We start from the raw sequence: 24602 nt of genomic DNA on the forward strand, positions 1-24602 counted from the left end.
AGCCAAAGCCAGACGCTTAACTGACTGAGCCACCCAGGAACCCCCTAGAATTTTAATTTTTAATCCAAATTACCAAAAAAAAAAAAAAAGCCTGAAGTAGCTAAACGAATTCATCCTAGGAGACAATAGCACCTTGCAGAAACCACCAAAAAGTCCAAAGTAAGGGCTATCTGACTGTCATGGCCTCCCCTACTCTTGTCATTTCCAGTCTAGACTCCTCAACTCCTCCTCAACTCTGTGAGCTGTACTAACTTTCTAAGGGATTACTTTTATACTTAAATTAATCTCAGTCTCAGTTGCTCAGCTGCACTTTGAAATTAATTATTTTATTTATAAATTCTTCATTGATTTCTAATTTTTATATCCTTTTGTGTCACTTTTGTCACTGAAACAAATAAGAGCCTCAGCTAAGTAAACTTCTCATAGATTATGAAAGCAAACATGAGATTATAGGCACACAAGATTAATCAACATCACCACTCTTTCTGCCCACTTTGTTATCCATCATACCTCTTTAAATAGAAACCTAATTAATTTCCTTTATTGGACTATTAATACCTATACAGACAACTCCTCATTATCCAGTGGAAGAAGGTTATGAATAATGAAAACTCACCATTAGTATAACAACAATTTTGTCAACAACAATGTCTTACGAGTTTCTTTGCTCATTGTTTTAGCAGTCATTAGTATAGTCAGAGAAAACTGCTATGGGCTGAATTGTGTCCCCCTCAAAATTCATACGTGGAAGCCCTAACCCATAGAACCTCAGAATGTGACTGTATTGGAGACTAAGTTAAGACGAGGTTGTTAGGGTGGTCTCTATTACAATTTGACTGGTGTCCTCATAAGAAGAGGGAATCTGGACACAGAAAGAGATGCTAGGGAAGCATACACACAAAGAAAAAACTGTGTGGGGACACAAAGAGAAGGCTACCAGCAGCAAGTCAAGGGGAGAAGACTCAGAAAAAAACAAACAAACCTGAGAACACCCTGAACTTGGACTCCTAGCCTCCAGAACTGTGAGAAATAAATTTCTATTGCCCAGTCTGTGGTATTTTGTTATGGAAGCTCTAGTAAACCAGTACAACAACCAACCCTATTTGGATGACACTCCTCTATTTCAAGTTCAATGGTTCCCTCAATGGTGTTTATGAAAAAAAAGGAGACAAGCAACATATATTATAAAGAACATATGTGATGTTTGCATAAGTTTGGGAGAGTATGTGCAATAGTAGAGATGTTTCTTAGAAATTACTAATAATCTTTCTGCAAAAACATTAGCTCATTACTCCTTACCTCCTTAAATTTCCAGTAGAGTCACAAATGAATATGCTATCAGTTATAAGAAAAATTTTGACAGGAAGTTATGTTAAGAAAGTGTTTACTGTTATAGGTATGTGGGCCAATTTTCATATACTTAAAGTTATATGGATTCTCAAAAAGAGAGAATCTCATTGCTCTTTTCTTAAAGAAAAAAGACATCGACAGCACCCAATATATGCAATAACTGACACTAAAGACACAGATGTACATAAAATATAGCACCAGCAAGATTAACATGACAATTCAATGGGGGAACAATAGTCTTTTCCACAATCTGAGGTCAAACACTTGGTTCCTGGACCTGTTTTGAAAACATAGACAGAACTATGGTTGTATTAGTTGCATTATTAACTTAGCTCCACATTCTGTTTTGTTCCCTACTTAAGTATGTTTTATGTACCTCTTAACCTCATGCATGATCAGTCATTAACTTTGCCTTTTTGCCCCTACTCCCTGTTTATACATTGATTGTGGAAACCCAATGGTTTCCTAAAGGGTATATTTGTCTTGAAAGTATCTGACATCTAATCATACCAACTTCCAAATGCCACCTCATTGTCCAGAAGAATGCTTACCTCCAGATTATTTCAAGCCCTCCCCCCACCTCAAGTTTTCAAGGAACCCTTCACCCCTCTCTCATGTATTTACCTCTTTCCCCAAACATATATAAGCTGTCCGGAGACTCAACAGGGGCAAGCAGTTTTGGGAATGATCTCCTGCTTTCTCATTGATCTGCCCTTCTTATAATAAAACTTTCTTTGCTTCAAAACCCATGCCTCAGGTGTTGGCCTACTGCATATCGGGTGCACGGACAAGTTGAAATCAGTAAGAAACTAGTGCTGGCCAAGTGGATATCACCACGCAGAAGAATGAAGTTGGACTCCTGCCTCACAGTATTTATAAAGACGGACTCAAAATGAATCACAGGTATCAATGTAAAAGTTAAAACTACCAATAGAATAGAAAAAAAGAAGTAAATTGTCATGACCTTGGCTTAGGTGATGGTTTCATATATATGACATGAGAAGCACAAATGACAAAAGAAAACATTAAAGCCAAAAATTATAGATGCTTTCATCAAAGTTCAAGTTAAAGTTGTAGGTGGGGGGCACCAAAGGAGGAGAAGGCCCTAAGAGATGGAAAGGACTTTTTACCACTTACAGGGTTAGAAGCAAGGTTCATTCTAAGAGAGAATTTCACACTTGCTAGAGAGAAATTACAATGTTTGTAGGTAACTGAGAGGAAGTGGGAGCAAACAGGCAAGAGATATAAAAAGATAAACTATTAGAATGTGAATTCTGAAGCAATAAAAACATAATAAAGCATTTAATATAGATAAAAATGAAAGCTGATGTTGATATTTTACCATATTATTTTGAGATCCTGTTAATTCATTTGCAAAAAAAAGATTTGTTCAAACACCTCTGGGTGCCTACTACGTCCTGACCAACCTAGGGAATGACAGACTGGTTTCCATCCTTATCATCAGCCCACACCTCCCAAATTTAGCCATTTCAGGGGAAAGTGCTGAAGTGTAAGCAAGGACTGGATGCCTGGGGCTTTCTTTTTCTTTTTCATTTTAACTAATTATTTGCTGCCACCTAACCAATAATCTCAAAGAGATTTTTTTTTTAAGTTTTTTAATGTTTATTATTTATTTAGCTTCGCGTGCACAAGCAAGTGGGGGTGGGGCAGAGAGAGAGAGCGGGACACAGAATCTGAGCAGGCTCCAGGCTCTGAGCCATCAGCACACAACCCAACATGGGGCTCGAACCCACGAACTGTGAGATCATGAGATCATGACCTGAGCCGAAGTGGGACACTCAACCAACTGAGCCACTCAGGTGTCTCTCAAACAGATTTAGTGTTTTTAAACATTTAAAAAGCCAATTTCACTGCATTCTAGGAAACACAGCATTTTTCACAGAACTTTACAAATTGTTAAAAAAAAATTTGTGTGTAAAAATGAGTGGTTTAGGTTTGTTTTGTGGTTTTTTTTAACCAGTAATTTCTCACCAGTAAATATGCCACTTAAATTTACTTGATATTGATATTGTTCCTCAGTTTGTTTTTATAAAAGCCAGCAACAACGAGGGCCCTAAGCAGGGCTCCCCAGATCTGGCTGGTCATCTGTGTGGCCCCATTTCCTTCCATTTCTTCTACTCTCTGGATTGCTAATAAGGTGGATGCCAATTCTTACACCTGTGAGACACTGTGCCCTTGGGGACATTTATGTTTTCTCCCTTCTCTCAGCCCTGAACACTAGACTGAAGACATCATGTGGGCAGGGATTTTGTCTTATTCACCATATTCCTGTATCTAGGATACAGACTGTCCTGTACTACAGGAGGGCACAACATTTTTTTCCAATGAATGAATGTAGCACATTTAGGGAATTATTCTAAATCAAAGTATATGAAATTGTGACATGTAGTTAAGCAGATGAATTACAGCTGCCCTCTACAGATTGCACTACCTGAGTCCTGATTATCTGGGCTCAGTCAAAGTTCTACCATCACACAGGTGATCAGGGGTGCTCAAAAGAATAGACCACAGTCAGCCTGTCTGGGTTTATTTGGGCTCTGCCACTTACTGTCTCCCCAGGGGCAAGTTAATTGGTTTCCTTATCCATAAATTGGTGATTAATAATAGTACCTATCTCATAGATTAAGTGGGAATATATTTGTAGAATTCTGCTCAGAATAGTGGCTGGGATGGAGTAAATGCTATGCATCTTTGCTAAAGAAAATAATTAATAAATGGGAACCTAGGAACGTGGACAAAGGGAAAAGTTGGAAAAGCACAGTTAGAGGCAGTTTTGGGGAAATTTGGTTTAATTGTTTCTTTTTTTTTTTTTTTGAGCACAGTTGCTCTGAGAATAAATCTCTTCATCACCCCCTACCCTTCACCAGTATAATCTAGTATAAATTATCACTCACCAGTATAATCTAAACTGAGCTGTGAAACAGGCTTACTTGACTAATCAGAATTTTCAAAGGGTAGTCATTACTTCACAAATCACAGCCCCATTGACCCTGACATTGAAGACAGCAAAAGCATCAATAGCTGATTCTCAATACCTGTCCACCAACCCCTGTACTCTTTCTTCTCCCCTCCCCCTTTCAAGATAGCTATTTACCTGGGAGGAAGTGATGGGTTCAGCCTCTTCAACTACCCAGGAGGAAAATAAAACCTTGTACCACATCCCCCCCAACTCTGGCTAAATTTTGGAGGGGTGCTTTCAGGTGTCAGGCTCACACCAATATAAATGCATGAGGACTGCCCAGTCTGTGAAGTCCTAGGGGTAAGTCCAAACAAGCCCCAGATTTTTCCCTTCCTTGTCTGCAACACATACAGAAGATGCTCTTAACGTTTTTTTCTCTCAGAATCTCTGGGTTCCCTGACAGTGCCTTCTGTACAAAGAACCAGAATGTTTCTTACTGGATTCCTCTATTGAGATTCTGGAGTTTTCATTGCCTTATTGGTGGCAATAAAGTTTACTTAATAGGTCTCTAGTCTGTCCCTTTGCCCCTGGTATTTCTAGCTGCTAATGGAGAATCCTGGCCGAGATCCCCTGTGCCTTCTTGGATACTGTATAATTAATTAGGCCTCCAATTGTGCCTTCCCTTCCCCTCTCAAGGATGGAGAAACCCTCTAGCCCATGCCTTAAAGGGAAACTGCCCTAATAAATGAGTCTCCAGATACCAAATTTCCCAGCAAGAAGGGGCCATATAAACAGAGACTATAAGTATTGGCGGCAGAATCCAATGTATTAATTACTTTTACTAGTAGGAGCGTCCTGGATACCTTGGCTGCCTAAAAACATATTTGAAAAGCCAGACCAACGATATAAGGAGGGAAGAAAAAAAAAAGCCATACAAAGGAGTTGCAGTGAGTTTAATAAAAACTAACTCCATTACTGGGTTCATGTGATATAACCAGCCACTGGGCTCTGTTCTAGAGGTTTAAAATGTTACCTCACCCTCTCCACGAAATTGTTTTCCCGTAAATCTCTGTGGCCATCCATTCCTGTCTACACATTATGTTCCTAAAATAGACACCATCTAAAAATCTCTTCAAGGAGCTTTGTGAAGGAAGGCCTAAATTGCAACACTGCTCCTACAAGAGGGATGCACTGGTTTCATAGCAATTACAAGCAACAGCAACAAAGGAGAGGTTTAAAGTTTTTCACCCTAGTTATTCTTCTTCCAACATGCCCAGATGAGGGGGAAAAGTGTCAGGCGTCCACTGTATGTGCAGAAGCCCCAAGCTGCATCACCCTGGAGGGTCAGGTCTTGCAGCAAATAGGAAAGGTAAGCTACCCACTGCTCCCTGGACGGGAGAAACTAAAGCAGGAATCACCAACCTCAGCATGGAATTTTCCTATTTCTGTTCGGCATCATCCTCTTGGGATGCTTTAAAGTGCTTTATGGAGAAATATGTCCTGTTACTACACTAGTGCATCAGAAATACCACTTGAACCTGTAAATCCACATAAAAAGAAGCCACATTTTATAGGTGTGATAGCAACAGTGTTCGCAATTTGCAAGTTTGCCATTGCATCTCAGAAAATATTTAGTCACATGCACGTAGAGACAGAGCATTACCCTGCTTTGGCTTTAATTGTTTCACGGGACACGTGAAAAAGCACCTGCAATCACTCTCTTTGGACTAATTTGCTACAGGGAAGTGACAATTTTCAGTGAGTAACTGCAGAGAGCAAAAAGACATATGAGAAGTAAACGTGTCGGGGAGGTGGGGGGAGCTGGTCTTTAAACACATACCTCAAACAGGTAGGAGAGAGGGAATCCATGATAACAAAGGCGTTTGAAAAGCCTCACGTCCACCCAGAGTCATTTCTTGTGCAGTTTGGAAAAGCAAGCCGGTTCACACGGGGAACAGAACAGCATCTGCAGTATCACTGCCGATCGTGACCTCTGTCTAATTAAAAGTAACTCGGTGTTTCCTGTTTGGCATTCCACAGAAGGGACTCGTTCCCACTTCCCTCCAGCTCCTTTGGTGGCGCGGTTCGATCCGAGTTAGGGGGAATACATCATTGTTCCTTTCTTGCCCAAGCCCAGCCTCTGCCCGAGGAGGCTGAACACCCCTGCAGTGCTAGCTAGGCTCCAGCAGCAGTCCCGCCGCCTTCTTCCTTCCTGTGGGGCTAACGCTGAGATCTAATTTTTGCTCCATCCTTAGGAACAATATGACCTCTATTCACAGCTAGCTAGTCCAGTTCTACAGCACGGGTCAAGGAGGGGGTTTCAAAAAGGAGACCTTGAATAGACTGAAGGCAAGCAAAGGCAGAAAGAAACTGGCCAGGTTCCAAGCTATTTCAGGCCAAAGAATTCCATCTTGTATTAAGATGCTGACTGCAAAACAAACCTGAATTCAGTTCGAGGAAGGTGGAGAGAGGAGGGGGAGGGGAAGGGGAGGAGAAGGGGAGGAGAAGAGAGGGAGGAGGGGGACCGTTGGTCCGAAATCACATACAAAAATGGACTTCCTGCTCAGCCCAAACTGTATATCCACGGGCTCTCTTTCCACCAGAATAACTGGAATGAGTATGACTAAGATCGCAACGAAACAACCAGATGGCTTACCTGATAAAAAGGAAAATTACCCATCTGCAACGAGGAACAGCATCTCCCAAAGACCAGATGATATAACAACGTGCCTTCAGCTGCAGTTGTTCAGATTCCTTCTTGCAAAAGGTAACAAGTATTTACAAGGGCTGCAGTCTCACTGAGGCAGGACACACATACACGAACACACACACACGCACACATACACACATGCACCAGAGACCTCTGCAGTATCCTCTCGGCTTCATCCTCGCCTCACTCTATGGTACCTAATACAAATCAGCAAATAGCTTGTTTAAAAAAAAAAAAAAAAAAAAAAAAAAAAAAAGTGGAGGGAGCACCTTACATTATATCGCCATCTAGTGGCCCAACACTAAATATTTTCTTACCAGCCAGATTTAGGTGCTCTTTCTCAACCTCTTTTCTCTGTTTCCTTCTTTCCCTTCTTCCCTTTGGATCTCATTATTAACTTCCTCTTGTTACTCCTTCATTTCCAGTTGGTCTGTCATATCAAACCCCTAATGACTCAAATATGAGAAAGTTTAAAAGTAGATACAACTATCTTCAAGCATAGCCAATAACTTGTGTTGCTTTTGCATTTTACTTTTGCTTAAAAGTGTTACTTTATTCTCACTATGAATCATTGCTATCTTAATGAATTACATAATTTGTGAATAAAGTTTTGTCTTCTTATTCCACCAGTAGACAATTGGGTGGCCCTTTATTTATTGTCTAAGGCTTTACTTTGAAGATCTACTTGAAATTTTTCTCAGTTTTAATGTTGTGTTTAGTGGTAGGTCTGTTTTATAGTGAACAGCTCAGTGTGAGATGTGAGTTTTACTTCAATTTCAACACTCATGAGCACATGCCTTTGAGCAAGTCCCTGAGCTTCTCCATAAAAACTTACATTTCCCCATCTTCATCTACATTTAGATGTTAAACTAGATTATCTTGCACCCTAAATATCAGTGGTTTTATTATCTCTTACCACAATATGTTTCCCTGTCTTGTGAATTTGACCCAAAGTTTAATTACAACAACATGGTTTGGTAAGCAAATATATACATTTTGAATCAAATGAAGTAACACCTATTGGTAGAATTATAAAAGCCATATCCATCAGGTGTTCCCAAGACAATGGAGCCTCCATGTGAAACTATTTGTAACTCTGGGAACTGAGAATAGAGCTTTCTATGTTATATACTGTACTTTAAAGCTGAAACAGTCTTTAACATTTGGTCATGTGTGAACTCACAATTAACTATGTGTAGATTAGTAGTTTGCAGTAAATATTTCATCCTGGTTGTTTTCCACCGAACACACTTACTGTTACTATTGATAACTATCACTGCATGTGCTTTACCATTTATTAAATGATATCACCTTCAATACTTCATCCATCCATTCCTCACCAAAGAACAGTACATTAGTTACTGTTAATATTATTATATAAATAAATAAAGTAAAAAAATATTATTATAACTATTCCTACTGTGCAGCTGAGAATCGTGAGGCTTTCTGAGCCTTATCAATAAAGCTCAAGGTCACACATAGCTTGCAAAGCAGTAAAACTGAGGCTACTGGTTCCGAAATCTATTGATCTTTGCAACATACCAAAAGCCCACCTTTTTTCCCATGTTCTAGAATGACAAGAATGTATTGTTTCTCTGTTCACAAAACATTTACTAGATCTTTTTTCAATAAATTACTCAGGGGTCCATCGCTCATCCATAAAAGAAAGAAATTGAGTAATCATTTCCTGTTCCATCTCAACAATTCTATATTTTCACAAAAGCCAATCAAGGTAGCATGAACACATTAACAGCAGTTATTCAGCATTCGGGAAATGGTGTCGTTCAGTCTCTGGTAGAGTCAGGGCAATGGTGACAGGAGCTGGAGGGACAGGTGACCAATATTTAGTAAATAATTACTAAGCTGTTGGAGCTGAAGAAGAAGTGGGAAGTATGTGAACTAACAGACAATATATTTTTTTTAAGTGTTAGGCTAACATATTTCATACGAACAGTGCTTATGGCTTAAACATACAGGCATACAAAATAAGAACACTATCGGCCACATGCTTTAATGCCTTCTAATTGTTTTTATAATGGTCAAGTTTTCGAGCGGCTGCTCACAGCCATCCTCTCCACCCTCCTCCCTCTCTGTCCCCAGAGGTGAACCTGTGCTCCTAGCTACTAAGGACCTGAGCAGGGGAGGGTGTCTGGCCATCTGACCTAGTCAAACAGAGCTGCTACGTGGGGTTCTGGTGGCTGTGGGGGCTGGGCTTTGCTTGAAATGCACGCTCCAAACCAGGTGGAGCCAAGGTGCCCAGAGAAAGGAATCACACAGGTGTGGAAGAAGTAGCGACAAAAGACGGAGCCAGAAAACTCACAATGACTTCCTGTTTCCCACTCGGTTCTTCCCAAGATCCACATACTTTCATGATTTGGGGTTGGTTCCATGATAAACACAAACTCCATTTTTGCTTAGTTGAACTTAGTTTCTGTTACTCTATGGAGTCCTAACCAGTTCCCTTGGTGCAGGAATCCAAATAGCCTAGCCCTTGAAAGCTATCAAATACTGCTTATATTCTAGGCATCGGACACTTCATTTCTTCAGGCACTTTTTCCAGATACTGAAGTTACATCATTGAATAAACCAGTTCAAAATCCCTCCATTAGTGGAGTTTCCTCTGACACATGGAAGGCTCACTACTTTCACTGCACACACCACTCTTCCACCTCTGGGTCTTTGTTCAAAATTTTTGCTTCTCTTGATGGATCGTCCCCGGACCCCCCTCACTCATACATGGAAAATTCAAACCAGGTTTTAGGTCACATATTCTTCCTTCTCTAATATCTTGCTTGTTTTCTCAATAGGTAGAATCTCTTTTTCTTGTGTTAATTATAGAACAGCTTTACATTTTAAATTTGTGGAATATGGTTGTTTGTTAAATTGAAGGGATTGCACATAACAGAATAAATGGCTGTTCTGATACGGACTCTGAAAAAAAAAAGGCCAATATCCATTGTAAAAATACAAGGAGTATTTTTAATGACTAGCTCGTCATTCTGTGTTGAAGACATTTCATTCATCATAGCTGAAGCAGTTTAACAACATTGGTAACTTTACATATCCTTCATATAAGCCTTGACATAAAGGCAAGATGTGAGATTTTTATGAAACTAGAGTAGTATACACTTAAAGTCCCATATTCATAAAAGTTGGCAAAAGATACATTAACATGAAAATTTATCTGTGCCAACTTTTAACACTATTGCATTGTCTCTTTTGACCTTATGCCGAGAGTTTTATGCACGTTTCTTATTCACCTCCCAGATTACAAACTCCCTGTGGAACCAGCTCTTTTATTTACCTTTATGCAAGTTAATTTATTGAGATCTAATTTTCTCTTTCTCCCTGTTATGTTTCCAGTTTCAAAGAAAGAAAGGATAATTTCCCTCCTTTCCCTCCCACTTTTAATGTTAGCCATTCTAGGAGGTCCTAAGCAAACGTGTCTCAGAAGGAAGAAGAATGTACTGGCCATTTCCTATGTGACAATACTTCTACCTGTGACTGCACGGCCTTGCTCACCTGCCCAGAGGCTTAGGCTGTGCCTTTCCTATGAGACTTTCTAACAAAGGAAAGAGAATGAGAGCATAAGATGTCCTTCAGTCTCTGCCTTGTTCTCTCTGTCACAAGAATTTGATCATGACTTTGGTACAGCTCCGTGGGGGACTAACAGAGCAGTTCACTGCTCAGTGTGCCATTAAGAGAAAGGAACGCTGTAATGGGACATCGGGCTGTCAGGACATTGTGAGTATTAAACGGGAAGAGTGGTCACTCAGATGGAAAATGGTGCACAGGGTCTTGTCCTCCGTCAGTTCCAAGATAGATGGGGGACCTTCCTGCTGTGACTAGAACTTTGACAGCGTTAGGGGAGAGCTCAGCATCAGAACGCTAAAGAATCAGTGTGATTAACACCAGGATGTTATTTAGTATCTTCTTGCATAGAAAATAAAGGGAAATTTTTTTCCTCACAACATTCTGCCTGATGCCCATCTCTTGGAGTTCTGAACCTTTTCATTAGCTGCCTCATAAAAAGAGTTAATTAATTCTTCATTAATTTGAGGCTCGGCAGGGAGAAGGAGCTCATCCTTGGTCTTTGGTACAAAATTTCCCAAAATGATGGTCAAATCATTTTGTTCTGAATTGTGGACTCGCTCGCTCAGAATTACAAGTGACATTTGAGTTTTAAAGCAGAAAATGTGTATAGATCCTTCTGTGATTTGTTTGGGAATCTAGGCTCACTGAGTGTCATGAAGCTGGGTCCTCCCTGAAGGCAAGGGATAGGGATACTGGTGTCTGGAGTGAAACCTGTGAAGTGGTCTGACCTTGGGAGGTGTCTCAGAGGATATAATAGTGATGCCACACAGGCTGGTGGGTGAAGGCAAGCCTGACAGAATGGTGATTCCCATACCCATAGCCTATGCCAGAATCAGAATTTAAACCCAGGCTTTAGGATTCTAAATCCACAGGACCACTGTATCATTACCTGGCTTTGCCACCATGTGACTGGACAATAGAACTCAGCTAAAGAACAGTATTGATGCGATTCCACAGTAAACATAATTTACCACTTCAGGACTTTGTTTTTAGATGTGGATCCCCCAGTAGTGTGTAAATATACATATTATTATGCAAACATTTACTACTAATTCCTTGCTTTCCCCCAAGCATTTACTAATACAGTGCCTTAAGAGGCCATCATTTTAGAAACAGAAACCGTTTGCTAGCAGAAAATAATAAACTCTTTACATTTCAGGTTAATTTGTCCTTCTGAAAATAGGCCAAAAACGAGTATAGAATGTACCTGCAATCAGATAAATAAATGCAGAAACTGCCATTTAGATCCATCTTTTAGGGGCCATAGCCAACCAGTTTTTCAGCAAGTTTAAAGTACAATTCTTTTTAATTAAGTTTATTTATTTTGAGAGAAAGAGCACATACGCACATCAGAGGAGGAGGGGAAGAGAGAGAGAGAGAGAGGGCGAATCCCATGCAGGCTCTGTGCTGTCAGCACAGAGGGTGACTCAGGGCTCAATCTCATGAACCATGAGATCATGACCTGAGCTAAAATCAAGAGCTGGACACTTAACCAACTGAGCCACCCCTGTACCCCTCAAGTTACAATTTCTTGATAGCACAGAATTGGCCTATTGGTTTTAGAATATCTTGTAGATACTAGAAGGTAAACATTTGAAACTATGGTAAAGTCCATACACCCCACCAAGGAAAGAAAGAAAGAAAGAGAGAAAGAGAGAAAGAGAGAAAGAAAGAAAGAGAAAGAAAGAAAGAAAGAAAGAGAAAGAAAGAAAGAAAGGGAGGAAGAAGGAAAATCAGCTATTTTTTCTTTTTTTTTTATTTTTTTTAATGTTTATTTATTTTTGGGACAGAGAGAGACAGAGCATGAACGAGGGAGGGTCAGAGAGAGGGAGACACAGAATCTGAAACAGGCTCCAGGCTCCGAGCTGTCAGCACAGAGCCCGACGTGGGGCTCGAACTCACGGACTGCAAGATCATGACCTGAGCCGAAGTCAGCCGCTCAACCGACTGAGCCACCCAGGCACCCCATATTTTTTCAAACATGATATAAAAATATTTGAGGCCCCCTATTGGAATTTACTGAATCAAAGCTGTTATAGATTTGTGATTTTTCCACTCACAGATCGTCATTTTAAAAATCACTGACGATATATTGAGCCTAAATAATTGGAATTGTTTTTCTTACTGATTCTATTCTAAAATGTTTCTCAATGTCCATCAACTGATGAATGGATAAAGAAACTGTGGTTTATATACACAATGGAGTACTACGTGGCAATGAGAAAAAATGAAATATGGCCTTTTGTAGCAACGTGGATGGAACTGGAGAGTGTGATGCTAAGTGAAATAAGTCATACAGAGAAAGACAGATACCATATGGTTTCACTCTTATGTGGATCCTGAGAAACTTAACAGGAACCCATGGGGGAGGGGAAGGAAAAAAAAAAACAGGTTAGAGTGGGAGAGAGCCAAAACATAAGAGACTCTTAAAAACTGAGAACAAACTGAGGGTTGATGGGGGGTGGGAGGGAGAAGAGGGTGGGTGATGGGTATTGAGGAGGGCACCTTTTGGGATGAGCACTGGGTGTTGTATGGAAACTAATTTGTCAATAAATTTCATATAAAAAAAATAAAATAAAATGTTTCTCAAGGGGGCGCCTGGGTGGCTCAGTCAGTTAACAGCTTCTGACTCCAGGTTTCAGCTCAAGGTCATGACCTCATAGATTGTGAGGTCAAGTCCCACATCAGGCAGGGCTCTGTACTAACAGTGTGGAGCCTGCTTGGAATTTTCTCTCTTACTCTCTCTCTGCCCCTCCCCTGCTCGCTCTCTCTGTTTCTCTCTCAAAAATAAATAAATAAACTTAACATGTTTTAAAAAATGTTTCTCAAGTAGCTAGAACCAGTTCCAGAAATGCATTTAAAGTTTTATAAAAAGTTTCTAAGAAGTCACTAAAATTACTTCTGATTCTTTCTTTCTGGTAGTAAAGGAAAATGAATAGTCAGGTTTGTTGTTGTTGTTTTGTTTTGACCTCACCACAGTGCTATATTTTATTTTATTTTTTTAATGTTAATTTATTTTGAGAGAGAGCAAAGGGGAGGGGCAGAAAGAGAGAGAGAGAGAGAGCAAGAATTCCAAGCAGGCTCTGTGCCACCAGTGCAGAGCCAGATGCGGGGCTTGAACTCACAAACTGTGAGATCGTGACCTGAACCGAAACAAAGAGGTGGATGCTTAACTGACTGAACTACCCAGGCACACCCCTACCTTCTTTCTTTCTTTCTTTTTTTAAATGTCATAGTGCTGTATTTTAAAGTGAGAGAGAGAGGAAGGGAGGTTGTGGGATCATGAGGGAGGTCCTCAGATGATGCTCCAGTCTCCCCATGCCTTCTCTACCATTCCACCCAAAGTAATGAAAGCCAGAATTTAATTATAAATCCACAGATGACCATTTCCAGGGATGCAGTTACTTCTTGTTGGAAGATTCACTGCAATTTTCTTTTAATTACATAGGCAGCTGTTGGTGTTGGAGAAGCAAACAATGGTATTCCAAAACCAAATAAATAGGTTTTATGGGCAAGACACAGTAATACAAACATAATTTCTTGAAAGGGAATTAAATACATGAATGTAAAGCATTTGATGAGGTCAGCATTGCAACATGCTGAAAAAGGATCAATATCAAAATATCAAATTTTAATTTTAATATCAAAAGGACATTAAATCACAAAATTACTTTTTGTCACTTCGTATAATATTATTCTTTCTCTGTTATATAACCATTCAAGCAAGTAATTTTTAAAAATTACTTTAGTCCTCTATGAATTGTCAGTTTTAAATCCTTTATTATTTGGGGCCCTGGCTTATTTTTGGTCTTTTTCCTTCTGCTAAAATGTAAGAGGGCATTACCAATATTCACTGAGGATGACATCAGTATCATTTCTCATAACAACAAACCCTTTGTCTTTCACCAAATAAGCCAGGAGCCATCACATCCTTAATACTTTGTTTTCTTCCTTTCCTCTTTGACCACATCACCCTCCACCCTCTACTGGGCACCTCCCTCCTTGACTCTGTCCCCTATTCTCTTTGAAAGCAAGAACTTCATCTCGTTTCTTATTTTATTTCCAAACCTACTGCAGTGTTTTTGGTTGAATTAAAGTATTTTCTAAAGGTGCACAGATGGCATCTCCTGAGTACCAATGAATCAAAATTCCAGAATGAAATTCCACTAAGATTTATAGGCAGGATAAAACAACTTCTAAAATCTCATTAAACAGAACATCAGTTGACTCAAATCTTTACCACTGCTTCACAGATAGGCTTGTGCTGATCCTTGAGGAATTGTGGCATTGGAAAGTTCTCAGAGATCATCTAGACAAGGGTTCTTATTTTGGATAGAAGGAATGATGTCAGGAGGAGAGATAATGACTTGTCCAAGGTCACATAGCTAGTTTTATACCACAAAAGTCCATTCAAATTTTTTCCACTGTCTAACTATGAAGGAGATTGATATTGAGTAGGTGCATCAGCACATAAGGAGCAAAATGGAAGTAAGTAGAGTATTTCTAGATACGCCACAATTGATTTTCACTCCTGCTTTGACAGGGAGATGGATGTGATGGTGTGTCTGATTGCAGTTACTGTTTAAGAAGGTGATGGACTAACCAACATCGGTTTTAGCAAAGGATAGAGAAAGTGACCGTCCTTCAGTCTAGCTCCACATGCTGATCTTAAATATTAACCACAAAATGCTCAAGCTCAAGGGCATGAGCACCAGATACTCAGTGTAACACTGACAGCTTTCAGGAATGCAGGTCCAAAAAGAGGCCCAGGAAATATCCAGGAAGCAAATGATCCTGAAGTTCTATAATTTCTTTGTGAAGCTAAAATGCAATCTAAAAATATTTTTCTGTTTCTTTAGTCTCATAAACCATATTTATATGGCCATTAACTTTTGTGTATTGAAACAAAATTTAATGTTTCACATGCCTGAGTTTTTATGCCTCTTTCTTTAAATACATAAAAGCTTCATAAAGCTTTGGCTCTTAAAACAAGATCAAAGTACATCCCAATATTTAAAGCATTATGTTTAGATCTATTGCCACAGTAGGATAAAAAGGGAAAAGAAATATCAATGTAAATAAAGAAAGTACCTGAGCAATATAAAAACTAAGTTACTGTGTTGGGTTCTATTTTGTGCTTACGTGTGCTCTTTCCCTTCCCTTAGATCAATTAAACATTTGCCTGACCTATTTCATATAGCAATTTCCCCCCTTTGCCAAGGAAAGTTAGTTACAGCTAATGCTAAGAAAAATATGGTTGGTTACTTATTGGAACCACAATACCAGTTTGCCATTTTAATACATCACTTGTCCATGTATTGAAGAGCTTTAATTAGATTTTCTTTTATGAAGACGTCTTTCTTTACACTAAAAGAAATAGCTAATATTTATGAAGACAACTCTTTATTTACAAAATCAAACTGAACTTTGCCGTAACTTAGCATAATCAAACATGTAGTTCCTCTTTCCCTGAAGGATTTTTACCAACGTCTTTTTCCTTTCATGTTCAAAGGCCAAGAGCCATTGCCTTTACCATAAAAAGCTATCCATTGGGGCGCCTGGGTGGCGCAGTCGGTTAAGTGTCCGACTTCAGCCAGGTCACGATCTCTCGGTCCGTGAGTTCGAGCCCCGCGTCGGGCTCTGGGCTGATGGCTCAGAGCCTGGAGGCTGTTTCCGATTCTGTGTCTCCCTCTCTCTCTGCCCCTCCCCCGTTCATGCTCTGTCTCTCTCTGTCCCAAAAATAAATAAACGTTGAAAAAAAAAATTAAAAAAAAAAAAGCTATCCATAATGTCTTCATATATCATTCGAATTAGGTGCTGCCATGTTTTTCTTGGAGATTAATATCTTTCCCATATCCCTAGGCAGTTCCAACCTTCAGAAATTCATTCACAAACTCACATAAATCACATATGATTACATTTCTTCTTATCTTTTCTCTTGGGAAAAATAAGAATTTCACTGTGGGCCAGATAATGGGCAAAGGTCAGTCAGAGCCCACTTCAGAGCTTCACACGCTTTAGAAGAGACTGGTAAGTGACTTGGGGAGAAGGTGCAGGGAGGGCTGGGTGATCACCACATTTGGCCTACTCCCCCTCAATCTCCTTGGAAATGTTGCAGCCCGTGAAATGAGCTGTTAGTTCTAGGATTGCCTCTATTCCTGTTGGGTAGCTGAGCAACAGGATCTTAGCCACACCTTGGGGCTCGGATGTGGGACGGGTGCTGGGCAATGGCACTTCCTAGCTACGTGCAGTCTCCTATACCTGCTCATCTACAGTCAGATGAAAAACCGACTTCTTTACTCGCTGGGGGGGGGGGGTGCTACAATCAGAGAACTACTTTGTTTCAATGCTTTCCATGGCCCTTGATAAATAAGGAGGCTCAGAGGCCAATACACTTGTTTCATGTTTCATGCGGTCTCTTTGAAAGTCTTTTACATTCTGGTTTTTGTCATTACATCAAAAAAAAAAAAATCTGTTCCTCTTTCCTGTGGGGAAGAGCAGGATCAACAAGCAGGAAAAGGCTCCTGTGGGTCTGCACTTCTTAAATGAACACGTGTGGGATGTGACTACCTTTCTGCCCCCGCCCCTTACTCTTTCTGCAACTAAGTAAATACAGAGTGTGAATCTTTCCATAACTTTAGCAACCATGAAACTCAGAAATCGTTTATCTTACTTCACTTTGTAGTTGCTGTCCCACAAGACAGCACGACCTTTACCCACATCTTCATCAGCTCAGAGTCTCCTCTCTGGGGCATCACAACAGAGTTAACCTTTCTATAAACATCTATTGCTTTAAAATTTTGTACCTCTGATTTCATCAGGATCCTGGCAGGAAATAGATACACTCAAAAGGGGCTAAATGAAAATAATTTAACTGAGAAACATTTTACTATGTAGGTTAAGCTGGTTCACAAAGCACCCAGGAATTAGCAATGGAGAGAACCAGTGCCACTCCTGGGTCTTAATGGATAAGAGAAGGAAACAGTGGCACCAGATCCCAGTGAGAGATAGAGTTTTGGAAGACCCCAGGAAGGAGGTTTACCAAAGAAGAATGCAGTCACTCGGGCTAGAAGTTGGGGTGTGGTGGGGACGGTCCTCTGGTTCCTACTAATGCCTGCCTTGTGCTAAATCCCAAAGAACCCAGAAGACAAAGACTTCTGGATTATGTCTAACTATGGAAAGCAGCCTTTGGGGGCCGAAGGTGTTTCCCCTGACCCACCAATTATCCCACGACTCCTTTCTAGGACTTTGCATTCTTCATCTCCTGATGGGGAGGCCCGTCTTCCATGATGGCACCTTTTGCTGGGCTCTGTAAATGCTGTTGTCTCCAGGTGCACATTCAGGTCTCCCCACTGTTGCATGTCCCTGGCTGCCTCATTACCTGCTTTTGGCTTTCTTGAACCTACTCTGTGTAGAGTCCCTTCATTCACACTGTTCTGATGAAAACTTCCATTCCTTTGCAAACATCAAGCATATGATTTGCTAGTTCTATCAGATGCGAAAGGCTGATGGGAAAGGGGAAAAAGTTGTGTATCTCATTTTATCTCTCAAAACACTTTTTTTCTCTTTGCTTAAAAAACAAGTACACTGAATTTAAACTATTTTACAGAAATGAATGCAGTCTTTATGATAAGAGATTCTGTTTACCACCTTAACCCTTATCACAGCACCTAGTCTGTGGTAGGTATGCAGAAATAAATATAGTGCCATTCAAACACTGCTATTTTCAGATCAATTCTAATAACAATGTAAGAAGAATACTAATTAAATATGCCAAGAACTTAAAGCTTCATGACAATCTCATGAAATAGATACCATTACCATTATCATGATTTTATGCATGAAGAAACTGGGACGCAGAATAGTTGAATAACTTAGCCAAGGTCACACAGTGAGGAGATGATTACACGTGGTTTTGACCAACACTCTGTCCTCAAAGCACCCAACCTTAGCATAAGTTCATACTGTCTTGTTATACATGAAACTCTCGGCAATATCACATTATGAAAATCAAGATGGTAAGTCTCTGGGATCCAAGTTCAAAGGCGAACAAACGGGAGACGACACACCTGCTCTTCACTGAGCTGGATGACATCATACTTGCTCACACAGACTGTGATAGAGGGAAGGCATTTCTACAGCTGGCCAACCCAAGATAGTTTTTAGGTGTATGGTGGATCCACAGCTTGGATTTCTATGAAACGTGTTGAGGAGTGTCATGTGGCAGGGTGGGAGGGTGGCAGATGGCAAGTTTTCCTTCTCACTTGTTTTAGATTCTTCAATCTTCCAGAGAATGTGAAAGAGCATAACTATATTCAGAAATACTCTCAACAAGTCAACAAATAAACTAACCACATGAGGGGTGGAGTGGAGAGGCTTGCCTCAATCTGGCGATGCTTTAGTTTCCAGAAGCCCACATTTGTTAAACATGGAGAGTCTCAAAAAGCAGAACTGCTGATCATGAACATTTGACACTAAGATTGCTTTGGCAAAGCACCATGTTGCCAACCTCATACTCAATGAGGACTCTTTTTCTCAGCTCATTTTCTAAAAACAAGTGCTTTCTGGCTCTGCTTCATATTTGTAAAGACACAAACCACACAAAAACATGATATTCTAAATTTTGAAGCCCCTTTTCTCAAAGTGTGGCAGGGGGCTTGCTGCAGGGGCATTTCTTGGAAGCTTGTGGAAATGCAGAGTCCTGGGCTTTCCTCTTCTTTGTTAAAGCAGAATTTTAATTTTTTTTAACATTTATTCATTTTTGAGAGACTGAGAGAACAGAGTGTGAGTGGGGGAGGGGCAGAGAGAGAGGGAGACAGAATCCGAAGCAGGCTCCAGGCTCTGAGCTGTCAGCACAGAGCCTGACGTGTGGCTCAAACTCACAGACTGCAAGATCATGACCTGAGCTGAAGTCAGGCATTCAACCAACTGAGCCATCCAGGCGCCCCAAAGCAGAATTCTAAAGCAGAATTTAAAGCATTTTAACAAGACTCTCTGGTGATTTCTGTACACATTAAAGTTTGAGAATCACTTTTGAAGAGAGTACTGTTGGCAATTATGTTCACAGAGGCTCAGCTCCTAAGCCAGCCCTCTTCCCTCTGCACCCAGAATGTGTGAATCAGCCACTGTCCTTTTTACTGTCCCCTAAGCATGCCCACTTGTCTTTGGAAGGCATGCTTGTAACAACTGAGTCAGGTATCCCTTCCCCTCTTCTACCAAGAAAACTCCTAACCTACTCTTCAAGTAACATTTTGCATGTCACTTGACCTCTGTGTCCCTTTAAATAAAAACTAACCTTCCCGTTTCTCTTCCCCTAGGCCCATTCTGCAGAGGCAGTCACTGCTAACAATTTTTTTTGAATCTTTTCTGAAATTTCTTATGTATATCCAAGCATCTGAAATAGATGTTTTATATCTTTTTTTCCCAGAAACAACATCATGTTATCTGTTGATGTATATCTTGTTTGATTTACATAATTTATCTCAAAATTTTTTCCTTGTTATTATGGAAAGAGTACTGTGGTATGCATATAGAGGGATACACCAAAAATCTATTTAACCAGTCTTCAAATGTTAAGCTCCTAGGTTCTTTCTAGTTTTTTGGTTTCTCTTGTTTTGCTTTGTGGTTGTTTTAAACAATGCTGGTGTCAGCATCACTTTTCAAACATTTTCCCCACTTGGACAAGTTTTTCTGTGGGATATCTTCTTAGGAAATGGCTCTGCTGAGTGGAAGGGCGCGGGTCTTTTAACTTTGGTAGATATTGCCTGACTTCCCACCTTTTCACATTCCAGCAACAGCGTAAGATATCTGTTGCCCACACCTCTGCCATCATCAGGAATTAGCAAGCTTTTTTCTTTGTTAACCGGGAAGTGAAATCTAGCCCAAGTCTTGACTTCCCCTGGGGGTTTCCCAAAGGAGTTTATTAGGAGAAGCACAGACGTGTGGACGAGAGAAGGTGCATTCTAAGAAGAGGAGATATCATGTACAGACAGGTGTAAGGTTGGGTCTGTGGAAGCAGCTAGAGTTTGGACAGGTTGGCCAGGTGCCAGACAACCCAGGTCCCGGAACACCCACTCCAGAAGGAAAGATGGAACCACGTTCACAAGAAAACCAGGAGATGACCAAATATTGTCCTTTTGTTTTCACCAATTTGAGGGAGCCATTTATTTGCTATAAGGCTACTGACAATACTAATAGCATCCTCATAATTGGCTTATTTGCTCCAAAAACCACTTCAGACAAGGTGCATGTGTGTGAGAGGTTGACTAATTGTCAGGAGGATGTATTTTGTAAATCTGGAGACCAAAATATTTCTTCTGATGTCCTGATTTTGCTGACAGATAAAAAGTTTTCTCTAACGTTTTCACTAGAAACTGCACATTTGAAACCAAAACACTCTTTCTATATCACTGCCATGTTCCCTTCTCCCAATCTCAGATAATCACAATGATATTCTTTAGGAAATTTCATATGGAAGATTGATACCTGTACTATTTTTCTTTGCACTCCAAAATGAGAGAATCCCAAAAGAATACTGATAACTCTTCTAGATATCCTATTTCACAATTTCACTTAGTGGGCATAAAAATTGAGTATAATGTCACTTTATCAGAGAACTATAATTTCATTTAAAAAATAAAAATGATGAGGTTTTTGCAAACCAGCTTATTTAACAGACAAATTCCGGATTCTGAGACATATGTGACTAATGATGCATTTCAGGATAAATTATTAAAACAGTAACATTAAGAGTGACTTATTTTCCTTTAAATGCAGTGGACACATGAAACAGGTCTATTACCCAAATCATCTTGGATCTAGTTGATATGCGGATGACTACATCCCAGAGTTAATCTCATTTACAAAAATGTTAGAATTAGAAAAAAATCTGAGGAATTACTTAATTTAGTCTCTCGGTTGTCAAAGAATTTACCTTGACTTGGTAGAAATTTGGTTTTTTGTTTAGGTCCAAATTGTTTTTCAAGATAAATTAAATCAAGTGTAATTTCAAATTTCTTTTCCACCGAACATACTTTTCCTCTTAATAGTTGTTTCTTCTACTCTGAAGAAAAAGTTTCTACACTTATGAGGCTTTTCAAATCTCTCAAAGGATTATTTATCCTGATAATATATATATTTTAAGAACAGGGGCTGACATTAAAAAAAATATATAAAAATGCTGTACACATGGCTGGCTAGTTATCTTAGGGGCATTTTTTAAAGTATCTTTAGGGGCAAGGGAAGAGTAGGTAATTGTCCATTTGTGGCTAGCCTTGTCCCACCTCTTCACCAGTTCTTGACTCAGTTCTTTGAACATCAGTCCTTGAATCCAGCAACTTTGAGTTCCAGAGTCTGTACTTATATTAATGCCTAGTTGTTCAAACGAGATTTAGAGGACTCCTTGCAACAGCCTGATACATTTGGGAGTGTTCAATGCCAAATATCATAAAGTATTGTTTTCTGAACGCTTTTAATATGTGAAAGACCCTGCTTAATATACATTATCCCTTCTAAATTCTTACCAGGGGGTAGGATGGTTCTCACTTGGGAGCTGAAGAAACAGATTTTCAGAGAGCTTAAATAAATTGCCTGTCATCATAAAGCTAATAAGTGGTAAGGAACGGGATGGATTGGCAACTTGCACCCCTAACTGTACTGAGATAGGATGTAGGTTGAACATTTCCACTCTCAACAGAGGACTGTAATATTGAGCTGAGTCACAGCTGCAAAAAAAAAAAAATATGGCATTCACATATACTACGAAGTTTTTTTGGAATTTACTGTATTTAATATGTGTTTAAGTTATCTTCTATTATTGAATACTTTTTTTTTCTGAATATTCTAAAATGGTATACATGTGGTGACTACATTTATAGTGGTGAGCGTTTAGTACTGTATGGAATTGTTGAATCACTATGTTGTACACCTGAAACTAATAGAACATGCTAGGTCAACTTCACAAATAAAAATAAAATAAAATGGAATAAAAGATCTTTCAAGTTCTTTCTGGGTATTTACTTTAAGATCAGATAAAAGTTGGAATTGCCTGTGTGATTCTGTTGTTGGGAAACTAGTATTTTAAGGGAAGAATTTATACTTGATGTAGGAAATAATTTTTCACTTTGTCAGTCTGAGAAATCTCTATATCAAACCCAAAAGATCTTCTTAAGGTAAATAAAGAAAGCATGAATGATTGAGTTGTAAAGAGCTCCAAATACACTACAGCCTTACATGAACCTACCTCTGCCTTTTGGAAGGAAGACTTTCTCTTTTAGATCTCATTTGCAAGTTCCTATTTAACTGGCTGGGGCGAATAGTGTTATGTAAAGTATGAAATATAAAGGAACTAGATAGCAATGATAATTATTCAATATCCACTCACCAAATATTTACTGAGACTCAGTATATGCTTAGTGCTCTGCCATATACAGAGGCACAGCAGTGAGAAGAGATGGTCTGTTGTTATAGCTCCACTTTTTCTCGTGAAGACCGAGCAAATGGCTGGGTCAGTGCAGTAACTCTGCTAAAACTCAAGTTTAGGTTAAATTGAATTAAATGTCATCTCTTAAAAAGGGGAATAACCCCATCCTTTTGGAGATTTTGAGAGCATTAAGTGACATAATAAATGTTACCATTGCTTGTATAATAAATGGTGTGTTGAGGGGAGCATGGGTGGCTCAGTTGGTTAAGCATCTGACATTGGCTCAGGCCATGATCTCACGGTTTGTGGGTTCAAGCCCCGCATTGGGCTCTGTGCTGACAGCTCAGAGCCTGGAGCCTGCTTTGGATTCTGTATCTCCCTCTCTCTCTGCCACTCCCCCACTCGTGCTCTGTCTCTCTGTCTCAAAAATAAACATTTAATTAAATTAAAAAAAATTAATGATGTGTTGAAGTCATTCCATAAGTACTTTAGTAAAACATATAAAAATAATTAATTAAGTATATTTACAAATAAATGTATGATAAGTCCGGGAAAATGTATTAATCCTAGCAACTAAAGCAAAGAATTGGTAACACATATCAGCCATTATGCTCTCTGAATTACTCTAGAGGAGGAAGACTCTTGAAATAAGTCTTTATCAAAAAACACTTAGAAGTTATATTCGCCAGTGTGTTCAAATTACATACACTAGTGAGTCTTGCTGTATGGAAGAGTGGGAACAGAAGTAGATTTGGCATCTGAAGATCTTGAGTTTTATTTTCTTATCTGTAAAATGATAATGGTGGTGGGACCTACCTTATAGGGTTGCTGTGGGTTTCAGAAAGGATTATGTCTATAAAATTACATGGAAATACAAATGTAATCATTCAAATATAAGCTATTATTTTTGATTAATCAACATATAGCTACCTGATACATTTTTTATATCCAGGTTTTAGATTAAGTCCCTTAATTCACAAATATCCTGGGACACAATCTGAATTTATAGTACAGTGTCCTGAAAAGACTTTCTAACACTTGGGAAAAAATATGTGTTTATGCATGCGTGTGTGTGTGTGTGTGTGTGTGTGTGTGTGTGGTGTGGTGTGGCTTACCTGTTTTTACCATGCATATCAATTTCAGAAAATGTCTGGACTGAATGGCTGAACTGTTTGAGGCAGATATAATTTAAAATTCTGAGACTCTAGCATGCAAATGTGTAATCTGAAGGGCCAAGAGCTATTACTCAGTATGACTTTTAAAGACATATAAATGAAGTTAAGTTTCTGTTCCAGCCCCATGATTTTATGATTTTATGCTTATGTAATATGACCCCACCTGCCTTCCATGAAGGGAAGATGGTTCTAAACTGGAAACCCTTGATCTTCTAAGCTCTTTGATGAGTCTGGGATTTAAATCTGGAATAAGAGCTGCAGAAAGTTGGACTGCTGTGGACACTAGAAGAATGTGGAGATTTCAGAACATCTTGTGGGAAGGGCATGAGGCATAGAGATGGGAGAGAAAGAGGAGAAATGAGGGGAAGAACCCAAATCCGTATTGAAATCTATCAAACCCAAAGATGTTTGGTATAGAAAAATCTCTGGTAG

The 24602-nt window shown here is 39.5% G+C and overlaps 1 protein-coding gene across 5 annotated transcripts in view; it reads right to left on the reverse strand.

Moving 5' to 3' along the window:
• Positions 1–24602, reverse strand: part of SCN1A (sodium voltage-gated channel alpha subunit 1) — a 147291-nt gene that overhangs the window by 119400 nt on the left and 3289 nt on the right. For 3 of the 5 annotated variants that reach the window (XM_019838207.3, XM_019838206.3, XM_019838204.3), the window contains exon 1: positions 6927–7173. The exons of 1 other annotated variant lie outside the window; for it this stretch is intronic. The gene's annotated coding sequence lies outside the window, so the exon portion shown is untranslated. Of the gene's footprint in view, positions 1–6110; positions 6736–6926; positions 7174–24602 lie in introns of those variants that run through there. One more of the 5 variants, XM_003990825.6, reaches the window with a different exon arrangement.

This window comes from Felis catus, chromosome C1 (genome assembly GCF_018350175.1).
Source record: "Felis catus isolate Fca126 chromosome C1, F.catus_Fca126_mat1.0, whole genome shotgun sequence".
NCBI lineage: Eukaryota > Metazoa > Chordata > Mammalia > Carnivora > Felidae > Felis > Felis catus.